Consider the following 14,631-nt stretch of genomic DNA (forward strand, 5'->3'; position numbering starts at 1 on the left):
GTTTTATATCAGCCATGTCAGATGACAGCCAAGTTGGATTTAATACTGTGGATTGAATTTGTTGTCTAATATTTTCGATTTTATTATTAAAAAAGTCCGTAAAAACTTCACTGGTGAGAGTCGCCGGAATTTGTGGTTCAGTACCTGCCTGATTTTTTGTAATTCTAGAGATCACACTAAACAGTACTCTAGGATTATTTTTATTGTTCTCGATCAGCGAGGCCAGATATGCTGAGCGAGCTTTAGTGAGAGCATTTCTATACTCTAATGGTTTGCACATCATTGCATTGTGTATGAACTCTTTTGGAAATGGGGTTGTAGTAGTTTAATCCAGTGTAGAGGTGCAGCACCTTCACTAAATTAAAATGATTAAAATAGATTTTCTGTAAAATCAAAATAAAATAAAATCACTTCAAACATTTCTTTAGCAAAATGAAGCTGATTTTCAACCTTAAAAAAAACATAATGAAAAAAAAAACCTTTGCCATAAACAGAATGATCATGAAACAAAGATTACTTATATCTCTATAAACCATGACAGCTTGAGGTTCATATTAAACTATTAGAAGTAGATCTACAAAAAGATAGAAATGATCCACTACATGCAGAAACAGCATGATGGACTGAGTTAAACACAGTCATCCTGAGAAGTTCTGCTGATTCTGTCAGACTAGAACTTTCTCTGGAGTCTCCATATTTCCAGTCTTTATCTGTGCAGTTCTAGATAAAGCTGTCTGTGCAGTCTGGGAGATGATGGTGTTTTGTTGAACACAATGTTTGAAGGTCTGGTTACATTGTTTTTTACACTTACAGAAACTGATCTTCTTAATAAAGAGCTTTACTGTAGTTCTGGATGTCTCCCTGCTGTCCTCTGCGTCCGTCACTTTCTGTTTTTTTGTTTTTTTTCTGACTGAACTGTGACTGTGTTTCATCAAGACCTCATTTACACAATTTTACAAACACTGAAGATAAAATGTCCTTTTATAAATCTACTCAAGAATGAACGGATGCATCCGTAGCCGGGAGTCCGAGAGAGCACAATTGGCCTCGCTCTCTCTGGGTGGGTAGGATGGCCCCTCCTTCTCCCCCCATCACTCAACGCGATGCTAGTCAGCGAAGGCGTCTGTTAGCTGACGTAACAGATCTGGCGGTTGGTGCTTTCCTCCGAGCGCGTTCGGCTGTCCGGTGACTTTGCGTGAGCGGCAGTTCGAAAAGAAGCGGTAGTTGGCTTTACAGGTCTCGGAGGAAGCCTGTGTTAGCCTTCACCCTCCTAGCGTTGATAGCATCGTGTGATTGGGGGAGTCCTAACTAGCGGGTGGAATTGGAAACGACTAAACTGGGGAGATAATTGGGTAAAAATCAAAAAAAAAATAGAATGAACTGATGAAGGTTTTCACAGCATTTTGAAGATTTTGGTTATTTACTCTCATTCTGTACATCTTCATATCAAAATCAGCTACTCAGAAAACCAGCACTGCTGTAAAAGCCTAATGTATCTGTAAACCTGCTCAGAGTCAGTAGTGCCTGGTTACCTAGATAAATCTTCGCCTGAATGAATTAAAAATTTCTTTGTTTTAATATTTATTTCTTTGTAAAATACTGAGAAACAGGTGAATGTGCTGTAAGTCAGTTGGTGAATTTCTTCCACCTGGTGGCCAAAACCTGTAAGTGCAACAGACCAACGTCATGGTAAAGTGGGCGTGGCCTAACAATGTCACTGGGGAGAAACGAAAGTTAAGCAAAGCTGTTTCATAAACAGAATCCAGGTCCTTTGAGCAGGACACGATCTTCAGTTTAAAGCTTCTTAAAGGAGTTAAAGCCTCTGCTGATAAACTCTGAAGGAGCAGAAAACCAGGCCAAGAGAGAAAAAGTGAAACTGGTCATTTCTAAGAGCTGTTTTTTCAGCACATTTCTACTTTAACTACTGTTTACTTTATTAAACTGTTCAGAAAGCTGGAATCTGTCACCTGTATTTCTACATGTTGAGCTGTTACTGTTTGTTCAGCTACAGAGACTCAGAGCAGATAGAGAGAGCGCTCACCATGCAGAGGAGGATTTAGAGCACGCTTAATAAGAACAGAGTGAGGCTGATCAGTCAGATGAATGATAGTGATTAATGAAAACAGCACGTCCTTCATGTTCAAACACATTCCAGTTATACAAAACCAAAAAAAGGTTTTCATTACATTTTCATTTTACATCATCTTTTCATATTTTGTTCTTCACTCAAACTGTGATGTTATAAGGTTGACATTTAACATTCAGGATATTTTTTGTGGGTTCTAATCACCTCTCTGTGTCTCCTCTGTCAGTCATGTCTTCCTCCAGCAGTCTCCTGTCTGAAGATCAGCTCCAGTGCTCTCTGTCTGGATGTGTTCACTGATCCAGTCTCTACTCCATGTGGACACAACTTCTGCATGGTCTGTCTCAAAGAGTGCTGGGACAGCAGTTCATGCTGCCAGTGTCCAGTTTGTAAGAAAGAATTCCCTACAAGACCTGAACTGTCTGTGAACACGTTCATCTCTGGACTGGCTGCTCAGTTCAAGAAGTCAGTTCAGGTCAAATCCAGCAGAGCTCCAGAGAAAAGACCCTCTAAACCTACGAAGGTTCTGTGTGACTCCTGCAGTGAGGAAAAGCTGGAGGCTCTGAAATCCTGTCTGGACTGTGGAGTATCTTACTGTGAGACTCATCTAGTGCTTCATAAAACCACACCTAAGCACAAACTGATGGATGCTGTGGAGAACCTGGAGGACTACATCTGCCAGAAACATGAGAGACCCCTGGAGCTGTTCTGTAGAGACGACCAGATGAGTGTGTGTCAGTTCTGCACTGAAGGAGACCACAAGACTCACAGTACTGTTCCTATAGAGGAGGAGAGTGGAGAGAAGAAGGTGAGAGATATTTAGAAAGAGAATTGGTAACTCTGTCTCCTGTTCATTCCTTTCGATAAAAATAACTGAATGAGTTCTTACAATTTATTTCTTTATCATAGACTCAGCTGGTGAAGACACAGGCAGAAGTTCAGCAGATGATCCAAAACAGACTGAAGAAGATTGAGGAAATCAAACGGTCTGTAGAGCTCAATAAAGTGAGTGTTTCAGCTAAAAATCTAATATGTACAGCATGCAGGCGGGTGTTGTAGTCAAGACTACTAGAGCCGAGTCTCAAGACTTTGTAGTAGTCAAGTCTGAGTCAAGACTGAGATTAGATTAAGATTTTTTTTCAGAGCAGAAAAAGATAAAGAAGAAAAAAATGAAAATCATTTCTATTTCATAATATTTCATTACAGTCATTTTCATTCATTATACATGATAATTATTAATGTTATCATTTCTAATGTCTTTTGTAAAATATACCACTAAATAGTCAAACTTTGTACCTTTCTTCTTCTCCATCCCTCCTTCTTTAAAACTGTTTCATTTAGAATCACCACCTAAAGCCAACATAATATAAACCAAACAAAATACATCCATTTGTGTCGTTAAATGAAAACATAGTAATAATAACATTGTGAGCTGCTCTCAGGGGATGAACTTCAACAACCCAATAATATCCAGTTAAGTCTTCATGGAAAGATCAATTAGATCCTCATACAGCAGCAAACAGATCTTATTTAAACATATAGATCATTGGTGGACTGTGGTGGTACTGCTGGGGGGCATTGGCTATTTATTTATTTATTTATTTATTTATTACAATATGGACTTTTAACCAAACGTAACATTAAATATGGCAAATACTGTTGATTATATTCAGAAGTAAAATATTATATTAATATTGAGCTCATTGGTTGTTTGGCAAAATGCTAACTAGTTATGTTTAAATTTTCTATGTAATAAGTTTAAATTTTCAATTATATGGAAATCATCCATCATGGATAAATGGTAAAAAGGGTCTTTCAAAAGGATCCAAACACAAGTGAAGCGGTCACTGTATCTCAGACAAAACCAGGAGAACCAGGCATAAACTGAAATAAAGAAAGTACAGCAGTGAGTAGCATGTGCTGCTCTGTGGTCAGAGCGCTTTGTGCTCTGCACTTAGAGAAGCTTTGAAATCCAATGATTTACACCATTAATTGGGAACTAAACATGGTGAATGTATCTAAACCTATCAAACTGAGCCAGAACTCCATTTGCAGCTTTCCTCTCTTCAGCCTGACATTTTGTTTGGCAGCTACCCCTCAGTAGCTATAGGTTAGGAACCCCTGGTGTAGAGAAAGGACTGTTTGATTGTAAGGAAGACTCTCCAGACTGATTAGAATCCATGACAGCAGTTTACTCAAGCACACAAAAACCAAAAATCAGAGTCAGAAACAGTCCAGGAGTCAAAAAACCAGGAAAGATCACAAAACAGCAGAGGTAGAAACGGGAGATCAAAAAGCAGGGTCCAAGAGTTCAGAAAAGGGTCTAAATAATCCAATATCAGCAGTCCAGTTGAAACAAGGCTTGGTATGCAGACAAAACTGGCAATACTTCACAGAGAGCCAGTGTACTGAAGATCTTTATATAGGAAGGTAAACAAGCTGCAGGTGAGAAGGGTCAGGGTAAACTGGGAAGCACGTCAGTATTCAGGTGATGCTGACCTCTGGTGGCGAGGGTGGTTATCACACCTGACAGAACCACCCCCCCAAGGCGGCTGCTCCAGCAGGCGCATCAGACCTGCGACGAGGACGACCCCTAGTGCGAGGGGCTGGGCGATCCGGATGGGCCCTGTGGAAGTCAGTGATAAGGGAAGGATCAAGGATGTCATCTGCAGGGACCCAGCAGCGTTCCTCCGGACCATAGCCTTCCCAATCCACCAGGTACCACATCCGGCTTCCCCGGCAACGAGAATTCAAGAGGGCACGCACCGTGTATGCATATCCCCGATCCACTTCCAGTGTCCGTCGTCAGAGGTCAGCACATCACCTGTAGAGGAGACAGGCTTCAGGAGAGAGACATGAAAAGATGGGCAGATGCGGTAATGTGGGGGTAACTCAAGGCGGTAGGTGACAGGGTTAATCCTACGCAAGACAGGAAAAGGACCAATATACCTAGGGCTTAGCTTTTTGCAGGGTAGTCACAGTTTCAAATCCTGTGTGAAGAGCCATACCTTTTGCCCCGGACAGAAGGTGGGTGTGTTGCTGCGTCTGCGATCTGCGTGGATTTTCTGCTGGCGGATTGCCCTTTGGAGCCGAACATGTGCTGAGTTCCAAACCCCCTCACTCCTCTTCATCCAGTCGTCGACTGCCGGCACTTCAGACGGCTCACCTGACCAGGGAAATAATGGGGGTTGAAAGCCTAGCACGCACTGAAACGGAGACAGGCCTGTAGAGGAATGTAATAGGGAATTCTGTGCATATTCTGCCCAGGGAAGAAAACGGCTCCAGTCGTGCTGGTTGTCACTGCAGTAAGAGCGCAAATAACGACCTATTTCTTGGTTCAACCTCTCCACTTGTCCATTAGACTGAGGGTGGTAGCCGGAAGTGGGACTGACGTTAATATTCAGCAATTTGCAAAATTCCTTCCATACATGTGAAGTAAACTGAACCCCCCTATCAGAAACAATATCCTCGAGCAGCCCATAAAAACGAAAAACTTCATGGAAGAGCCTCTCCGCCGTCTCCAAAGCAGACGGTAACTTTTTGAGGGGAATCAACCTGCAGGCTTTGGAAAATCGGTCTATGACCACTAAAATTGCTGTGTTACCATTAGAGGGAGGTAGATCTGTCAAGAAATCCACAGCTATGTGCGACCAGGGGCGATGTGGGACAGGAAGAGGCATAAGGCGTCCAGCAGGGCATTGACGGGGTGTTTTACTTCTAGCACAAACAGAACAAAATTCGTCACGTCAGTGGATAGACTGGGCCACCAGAAAGTGTTCTGGACCAAGGAAATCGTTCGGGTGATACCAGGATGACCTGAGCTCAAAGATGAGTGCACCCATTGCACCACATTACTTCGAAGGTTAGCGGGAACATAGACTTTGTCAATCGGACATGTTGGGGGTGCTGGGTCATTGTTTTGAGCTCTCCTAATTTCTTCCATACAATCCCAAGAGATTGGAGCAACAATACACGAAGGGGATATTATGGGGTCTGCACAGCTGGGCTTTTCTTCAGAATCATGTTGGCGGGAGAAAGCGTCAGCCTTGCCATTCTTAGATCCAGGTCTATATGTTAAAGTGAAATTGAAGCGTGTAAAAAAACAATGCCCACCGGGCCTGGCGAGGATTTAGACGTTTTACTGATTTAATGTACTCCAAGTTTCAATGATCTGTGAGAATGGTGAAAGGGTGGGCAGCGCCTTCGAGCCAGTGCCTCCATTCCTCCAAAGCTGCTGTAACAGCCAACAATTCACGATTGCCCACGTCATAATTTCGCTCGGCAGGATTAAGTTTTCTGGAATAGAATGCACAGGGGTGGAGTTTAGTGGGGTCCCCATGTTTTTGGGAAAGAACAGCTCCGATCCCAGTCTCGGATGCGTCTACTTCCACCAGAAAAGGAAGGGAGGGGTCAGGGTGGCAGAGAATCGGAGCAGTCGTGAAGCTCCGTTTGAGTGAGTCAAATGCTGAATCGGCTCTGGCTGACCAGTTCAATTTTTTTGCATTGCCTTGCAGTAAAGAGGTGAGGGGAGCGGCTATCATGCTGAAGCCTTTGATGAATCGCCTATAAAAGTTTGCAAAACCCAAAAAGCGCTGCAGTTCTTTTACAGATTTGGGTCGCGGCCACTGAGTCACTGCTTTCAGTTTCGATTCATCCATTTTGACTCCCTGCGCGCAGATGATATACCCCAGAAATGATACCACAGGCTTATGAAACTCACACTTTTCCAATTTCACATACAGATTGTGACTCTGGAGGCGTTGTAGCACCATCTTGACATGAGTGATGTGTTCAGTGAGCGAGGGGGAGTAAACAAGAATGTCATCAATATAGACTATTACCCACTTATTGAGCATGTCTCTGAATACATCATTTATGAAAGATTGGAACACCGCCGGGGCATTTGCCAGCCCGTACGGGACCACCTGGTACTCATAATGGCCAGTTGTAGTACTAAAAGCCGTTTTCCATTCGTCACCTGGCTTGATACGTATCAAATTGTATGCGCTCCGGAGGTCCAATTTGGTGAATATGGTGGCTTTTCTTAGCTGTTCGATGGCTGATGGGACTAAAGGTAAGGGATAGCGGTATTTCACTGTTATCGCAGAGTCCTCGATAGTCTATACATGGTCTCAATCCTCCATCCTTTTTTTCAACAAAGAAAAAACCCGCGGATGTGGGAGAGGTAGAAGGGCATATGTAACCTAATTTCAGAGCTTCCTCCACATATTCTTCCATGGCTTGAGTCTCTGGAACAGACAGGGGATAAACACGACTCTTAGGGGGTATGGTATCAGGAAGCAGGTCAATGGCACAGTCAATGTCTCTGTGGGGTGGAAGAGCTGCAGCCTTGGTTTTACTAAAAACTGAGGAGAACTCTGTATATTCAACAGGAAGTGGCACTTTTATTGCAGTATCGGGACTTTCAACAGAAGTCGTTAAACATGGTAAGGTCATGCAGTGGGAAAAACAGAAGGGGCTCCATTTCTCTAATTCACCGTTGGGCCAGGATATTGTGGGGTTGTGAGTAGATAGCCAGGGGAACCCAAGAACTATGGGATTTTCAGGAGAGGGAATGGCTAACAGTGACATACTCTCTGAGTGCAAAATTCCTGTGACAACGTTTAAAAGAGGAGTGGCAGCTAGGATCTGACCAGAGCCAAGGGGCTTTCCATCCAGCCCTTTAACTGTCAGAGGTGATTTTATTTTGTGGAGGGGAATGTGAAGTCTGGTTGCAAGGTCTTGGTCTATAAAGTTTCCGGCAGCTCCAGAATCAATCAGCGCTGGGAGAGAAAGACGGTGAGAGCCCCAGATTAGTGTTATGGGTGGAGTGAATTTGCGACTTTCAATAGGAGAATAGATAGTCTCACTCACCCGTTTGGGATTCTTGAGAGTGGGACAGTCACCTTTAAAGTGTCCTTGCTGGCCACAGTAAAAGCAAAGACCCTCGCGCATGCGTCTTAGCTGTTCTTCAGGGTGAGCTGCACACGACCAATCTCCATGGGCTCCGGCGCAGACTGAATGGCGGAAGGGATAGTAGAGGAGCTGGTGATAGGACGAAGTCTGGAACGAATGAGGTTGTCCAAGGTGATGGACAATTGGATAAAATCCGAAAGGCTATTGTCACTGTCTCGACATGCCAGTTCCGTTTGAAGGGCTTCATTGAGGCTACGGCGGTACACAGCTTTTAAAGATTTCTCGTCCCATCCGGCCTCAGCAGCGAGAGTGCGGGAGTGTAAAGCGTGCTCCGCTCCTGTCTTGTTCCCCTGCTTGAGGGATAGTAAAAGCTCTCCAGGATCTTTACCGCAAACGGGGTGATCAAAAACCTCCCGAAACACACGTTCGAAGTTAGCATATGTGGAGGAATCAGGCACTTGAGCTTGCCACATAGCTGTAGCCCAGGAGAGAGCTTTACCAGTGAGCAGGGACATAACAAAAGCTATTTTGGATGAGTCTGTGGGAAAGGCTGTGGGGGCACGAGAAAAATAAATCAAGCACTGCATTAGAAATCCTTTACACAGACCAGGGGAACCATCATATTTATCAGGAAGGGCTAGCTTGACAGAAGGGAGTGACATGTCTGAGGGAGGTGGGGAAAGCTGTACTGGAGGCTGTGGGGAGACTTGAGCAGGCGGGGGGGCTTGAGCAGACAAAGGGGCTGAAATCTGAAGGTTACGAACCACATGGAGCAATTCGTCAAGGGTATTGGTGAGGTGAACTAGTTGTTGGGCATGAGAGCCCAATAGTTGACCCTGAGCCGAAACAGCAGCATGGAGATTAAACGGGTCTTCTGGATTCTGGGTTGGCAAAGTATTCTGTAAGGAAGACTCTCCAGACTGATTAGAATCCATGACAGCAGTTTACTCAAGCACACAAAAACCAAAAATCAGAGTCAGAAACAGTCCAGATGTCAAAAAACCAGGAAAGATCACAAAACAGCAGAGGTACAAACGGGAGATCAAAAAGCAGGGTCCAAGAGTTCAGAAAAGGGTCTAAATAATCCAATATCAGCAGTCCAGTTGAAACAAGGCTTGGTATGCAGACAAAACTGGCAATACTTCACAGTGAGCCAGTGTACTGAAGATCTTTATATAGGAAGGTAAACAAGCTGCAGGTGAGAAGGGTCAGGGTAAACTGGGAAGCACGTCAGTATTCAGGTGATGCTGACCTCTGGTGGCGAGGGTGGTTATCACACCTGACATTGATTCTGTTTGAAAGTTTGGTTGATGTTCAATAACATAAAAAAATTAACAGTTCAGCTTACAGTTAAGTTTCAAAGTCCACCTTACCCCGAGACTGAGACACGGCCAGATCCAAATAATGTCAATACTGAGACAAGACTGAGTACAATGCTATTACAGGCATCACTAAATATGTTTATTAAACACATTAAAAAAAAACTTGAAAATATATGATTACATTCTGCACAAATGTATTATATTTTACATTAAATTCAGTGTCAACAATTTCAGTCAGACTTTAGGTCAGGTTCCAGTAAAATACATATGTGTATATATATATATATATATATATATATATATATATATATATATATATGAATGACCTCAGACAAAATACTGACAAGAACAAAGTATCAGTCTTTGTCCTGTTGGCCCTTAATGCTGTATTGACACTGCTGATCATTGTACATCATGTAAATGTTCTAAAGTAGTTTTACTGAAAGAATGTATTGTCAGTCTTGTCAAATGCATATCTAGAAACTATGACGTTTACTGTGGAGTACCTCAAGGCTCTACTCCAGGGCCACTTTTATTTCCCTTATTCATGCTGTGACACAACTGTGTTATGAATGAATGTGGGGACAATTACACAGCTGTGCAGACGACATAGTGCTTTGCATTTTTGTTGTATCTGTTGAAATGAGAGCTGGTTTACTGTTTGTCTGGTATCAGAAATGAGACAAACAGCAGTTTTCTGAAACTTAACAAGTATAAAACTAAAATTCATCTCATAGGGTCTACTGCACAAAAGTACCATTTCACATGGTTTTGTTTATTTTTCCTTTTATTTATTAATTTGTTTGTTTGTTGGTTTGTTTTTTCTTTTGCTTGATTAAAATTTCTTGTTTTATTCATTATTATTTTTTCCTTTTACTCGTTCAGAGTTTTACTTCCTTCATTATTCTGTTGTTCTCTCATGCTAGGTTTCAATTAAGCACTTTAAGCTGTATTTCAATGTATGAAAGTTGCAAAAATAACGTTACTACTATTGTTTTCTCCTGTTAGAAAAGCACAGAGAAGGAGAAAGCAGACAGTGTGGAGGTCTTCAGAGCTCTGCTGCGCTGCATTGAGAGAAGCCAGGCGGAGCTGCTTGAGGTGATGGAGGAGAAGCAGAAAGCAGCAGAGAGGCAGGCTGAAGAGTTCATTAAAGAGCTGGAGCAGGAAATCACTGAGCTAAAGAGGAGAGACACTGAGCTGGAGCAGCTCTCCCACACTGAGGACCACCTCCACCTCCTACAGGTCAGAGTCCCTCTGTTTCTCAATAGTAATGCAGTCCATCACAGGACAGCACTCCCCATGCTGAGGGGTTTCTCCTCTCTCCTGCTGGACTGTAGGTTTACCCGTCCCTCTGCAGCCCCCCACACACCAAGAACTGGACTGACGTCAGGATTAACACTCATCTGAGGGTGGAGACTCTGAGGAGAGCTCTGACTCAGCTTCAGGAAGAGCTCAGTAAGGAGATGGAGAAGACTTGATGAGATCAGTAAGTATTTAATGATCAGTAAGACATTTAGATGTTCAGTACATTTGAATTTGTGTCACTTAACTTTTGTTAATATGAATATGCTGGATTGTGGTTGATGCTAAGCAGTTATTTCATTAAGCACAATTTAAATACTAGTAACTTATTTTGTCCATTTTTCTTTTTCAAACAGAACTGAAGAGAATTCAACAATACGCAGGTGAGCCGCTCTCACTGATCACATCGTACAGTCGTATGCAAACGTCTGAAAACCCCCTGGTCAGATTACTTTTAGTTTATTTTCTAAGTGAAAATATGTTAGACATATTTTAGATATAAAATAGACATCGACTACAGGGAGCAAAATTAAAACGGTACTTTTCTGTTAATTTTAGTGCAATTTCTGTTTATTTAAGTTTAACATATTGGGAAAAACTTAAAATATGTAACATGTCATAACATTTGCACAGACCACACTTTATTTTTTTCTGCTGTGTTAAATTCAGTAAATAAACAGTAATTGTGTGTTAAAATGTGCAGAGTGTGTCTTTGTAGAGGAAGGGTCAAATTATATTAAAAGAATATGTAGCTCTACAAGGAGCACCCAAACTTTTGCATATGTCTGTATATATGAGTATACATATGTGAGTCTGATCAGTTATATATTCTAAAGTGTTAAGATGTGTTTAATTTGTGTGTTTCTCTCTCAGTGGATGTGACTCTGGATCCTCATTCAGCTCATCCTGACCTCATCCTGTCTGATGATGGAAAACAAGTGAGACATAGAGACGAACAACAGAATCTCCCGGAAAACCCAGAGAGGTTTGATTATTGTGTCAATGTGCTGGGAAAGGAGGGGTTCTCCTCAGGGAGATTTTACTATGAGGTTCAGGTCAGCGGGAAGACTCACTGGGATTTAGGAGTGACCACAGAGTCCAGTAAGAGGAAGGGGATGGTTACAGCCGGCCCTGAGGATGGATACTGGACTGTGTGGCTGAGAAATGAGACTAAATATGAGGCTGTGGAATCTCCCATGATCCCCCTCTCCTTGAAACAGGCTCCCCAGTAGGTGGGGGTGTTTGTGGATTATGAGGAGGGTCTGGTCTCCTTCTATGATGTTGAGATCAGGTCTCATATCTACTCTTTCACTGGTCAGTCTTTCACTGAGAAACTCTATCCATTCTTCAGTCCATGTCTCAATGATGAAGGTAAAAACTCAGCACCACTGATCGTCACACCTGTTAAACACAAATAAAGGTTCACCTGTTAAACATTATAAATAAAGGTAATTTTTAAGATACATTTTTAAATTTATTTCATGGCATAACTACAGTTTTTTTAATTCTTCAGTCAGTAATGTAATAAATGAATTTATGAACATTAAGTTAATAAATTAAGAATGAATTCATTAAAGATAGATGAGTCTTTTGTAAGCAAAGTGTTCAATGTACGACGCTGTTTATCACAGATCTCCTTTTAATGAAATGAAATAATGATAAAGTTCAGAAAATCAGCTTCAGTTGAACCATGAATGAACCCTGTGGGAGTCACAGCTCTTTTTATAGACTCACATAGAGCTTTGGGCTCTCAGAGAAACGAACCTCATTTTATTGGTTTTCCTTATTTGTAAATGCATGGTTATTTTTGTTTGTACCACATTTCAGAAATGCACTTCAAATGCCAACCAAACGTAAATAAAACCTGGTTAAAATTACAAAAACTCTGTTGAAACATTTCACTAATAAACTGAAGAAGATAATAAACAAAACAAGGACATCATTTCTTTCATGTTTATTTATTATATTATCATATCATGTTTAAATTAAAGTACAGCATTTTTATATTTTAATTAAATTATTAAGCATGTTATATTAGGAAGTTCTACAAAATACAGAAACACTTTCTGTGGAGTTTCCTCCATGTTTCCAGTCCTCCAGGTGTGCAGTTGTAGTTAAAGCTGTCTGTGTAGGCTGGGAGATGATGGTGTTGGATTAAATGTCTAGTTTTGATCTGTTTACTGGTTATGAAAAAACAAATAAACTCATCTGAGATCCTCAATCCTGAGTATCAGTCTGGTTCTGAGGTTCCTTTAGTGGTTCTGTGGTTTGGAACAGACAAGCAGAGGAACCTGTACACTGAACATCATTCTAATACGGGGTTAGACGCATTTTTACTTTCAGAAAACTGTGATTTTTTTGGTGGCATTGATTCAACAAGGTGCTGGAAACGTTCCTTAGAGATTCTCGGGTTCTGCCGCGTCCTAAAGGTGCTCTATCAGATTCAGATGTGGTGACTGTGGAGGTCACTGAATTTCACTGAACTCACTGTCATGTTGATGGAAAAATTCCTGAAGCTCTTTATTTTGTATTTAAAGGCTTGAAGTTAATTTGTTTGTGTCATATTTAAGAAATGTATCTTGGACTTTACTAAAGTGAAGGTTAAAGTCATGGAAATGACCACAGGGGAAAGAGTGATGCTTTACATCAGTGACACTGTGTTTATTCATTAAACTATAAAATATTTTCTCTTTGGAATTTATTTAAATGCAACAAAATATATTTGGGTAGCTGTCAAAATACTTTTGGCTGCCCAAGTAGAGCCTGTTTGTGGGAAACACTGACTGTCCAGTCCGTACAGTCTATCCCTGGAAACTACGCCGTAAAACAGCTTGTTTTGAATTCTTTGTTTTTTATGATGTCACAAAAAATCAGTGCATTTACATATTTCTGCCTATTCAGCCTGCAGCAGTTTAGCCCCGCCCCCTTACCTTATGAGGACTGTTTGAGTCTTGACTGCTGTTTAAGTGAGGCTCAATACAGCCAATCAGAACAGAGCTGATTTACATATCAGTGTTAAAGGTGCAGTAAAAACAGCTTGTTTAACCCCTTTAAATCCCAGGCTTATTACATACTAAGGCTTACTGTTCAGTAACTACAGGGACTTCAGTGCAAACTGGCTGAACTAAAACCTACATCAAGTAACAGGTTATATGTTGATATTTGGTGTTTCTGGGATAAAATGATAGCACATTATGACAGCTGACCTTTTGTGTCTTCGTGTCCATTTTACGGTTAGTCTCCTGTTTCTAATAGCGTCCATTTCACAAGCAGTTCTTAAAACACTATACTGGATATTTTAACCCCTTAAACCCCAGACTTACTAAATATTATCCACTATTATGGCTGAATTATTCTTATGCTGTGGAAGCGTGTAATAAAAATTTGAGTGGACTTCAGTGCAAACTAGATGAGCTGATCTTAGATTATAGAAGTGTGTAGTAAAACTTTGGGCCTGCCAGTGGACCCTGACCATTTAAGGGGTTGACTGTAGGGGATAAAAGGGGATATAAAATGGTTATGACTGTTTTTGGTACATTAAAAACACAAGAATTATGTAGAACATGCAGGTCTGATTGAGAACCTCTTTGTATCTGTGTGTGTGTGTGTGTGTGTGTGAATGAAAGTTTGTACAGCAGGTTTAACTGAACTCAGCTCTGTGTTTAAATGATTAAACACTGATAGACTTTTCTTGTGTGTGTCTGTAAAGAAGTGAACAGCTGAATAGAGGAGCTGCTGCTTTTAGCTCAGTAATATTTTAATAGATTTTGTTTAAGGTTGTTTGTCTCTAAATGGGAGCTACTACAAAAGAATTCCAATTAAACAGTACCAAGTTACTTCCTGATGAGTGACTATTTAACGTGTTTGTTTGAAATATTGAGCAAAATCTGTATATTTAGATAATGTAACTCCAGAGGGGGAAAGAAACGAATTCCATTTACTTTCATTACTGTACTTCAGTACATTTTCCCTACTTTTTGGAGTAAAATTAAACCATAGTACTTTTAG

General features: G+C 41.2%; 1 pseudogene; it reads left to right on the top strand.

Annotated features, from left to right (window-relative positions):
• The first annotated feature begins 1,731 nt into the window (after positions 1–1,731).
• On the top strand, positions 1,732–12,056 carry LOC118800804 (annotated as a pseudogene).
• The last annotated feature ends 2,575 nt before the right edge of the window (positions 12,057–14,631 follow it).

The sequence above is a fragment of the Colossoma macropomum genome, unplaced genomic scaffold (assembly GCF_904425465.1).
Source record: "Colossoma macropomum unplaced genomic scaffold, Colossoma_macropomum, whole genome shotgun sequence".
Taxonomy (NCBI): Eukaryota; Metazoa; Chordata; class Actinopteri; order Characiformes; family Serrasalmidae; genus Colossoma; species Colossoma macropomum.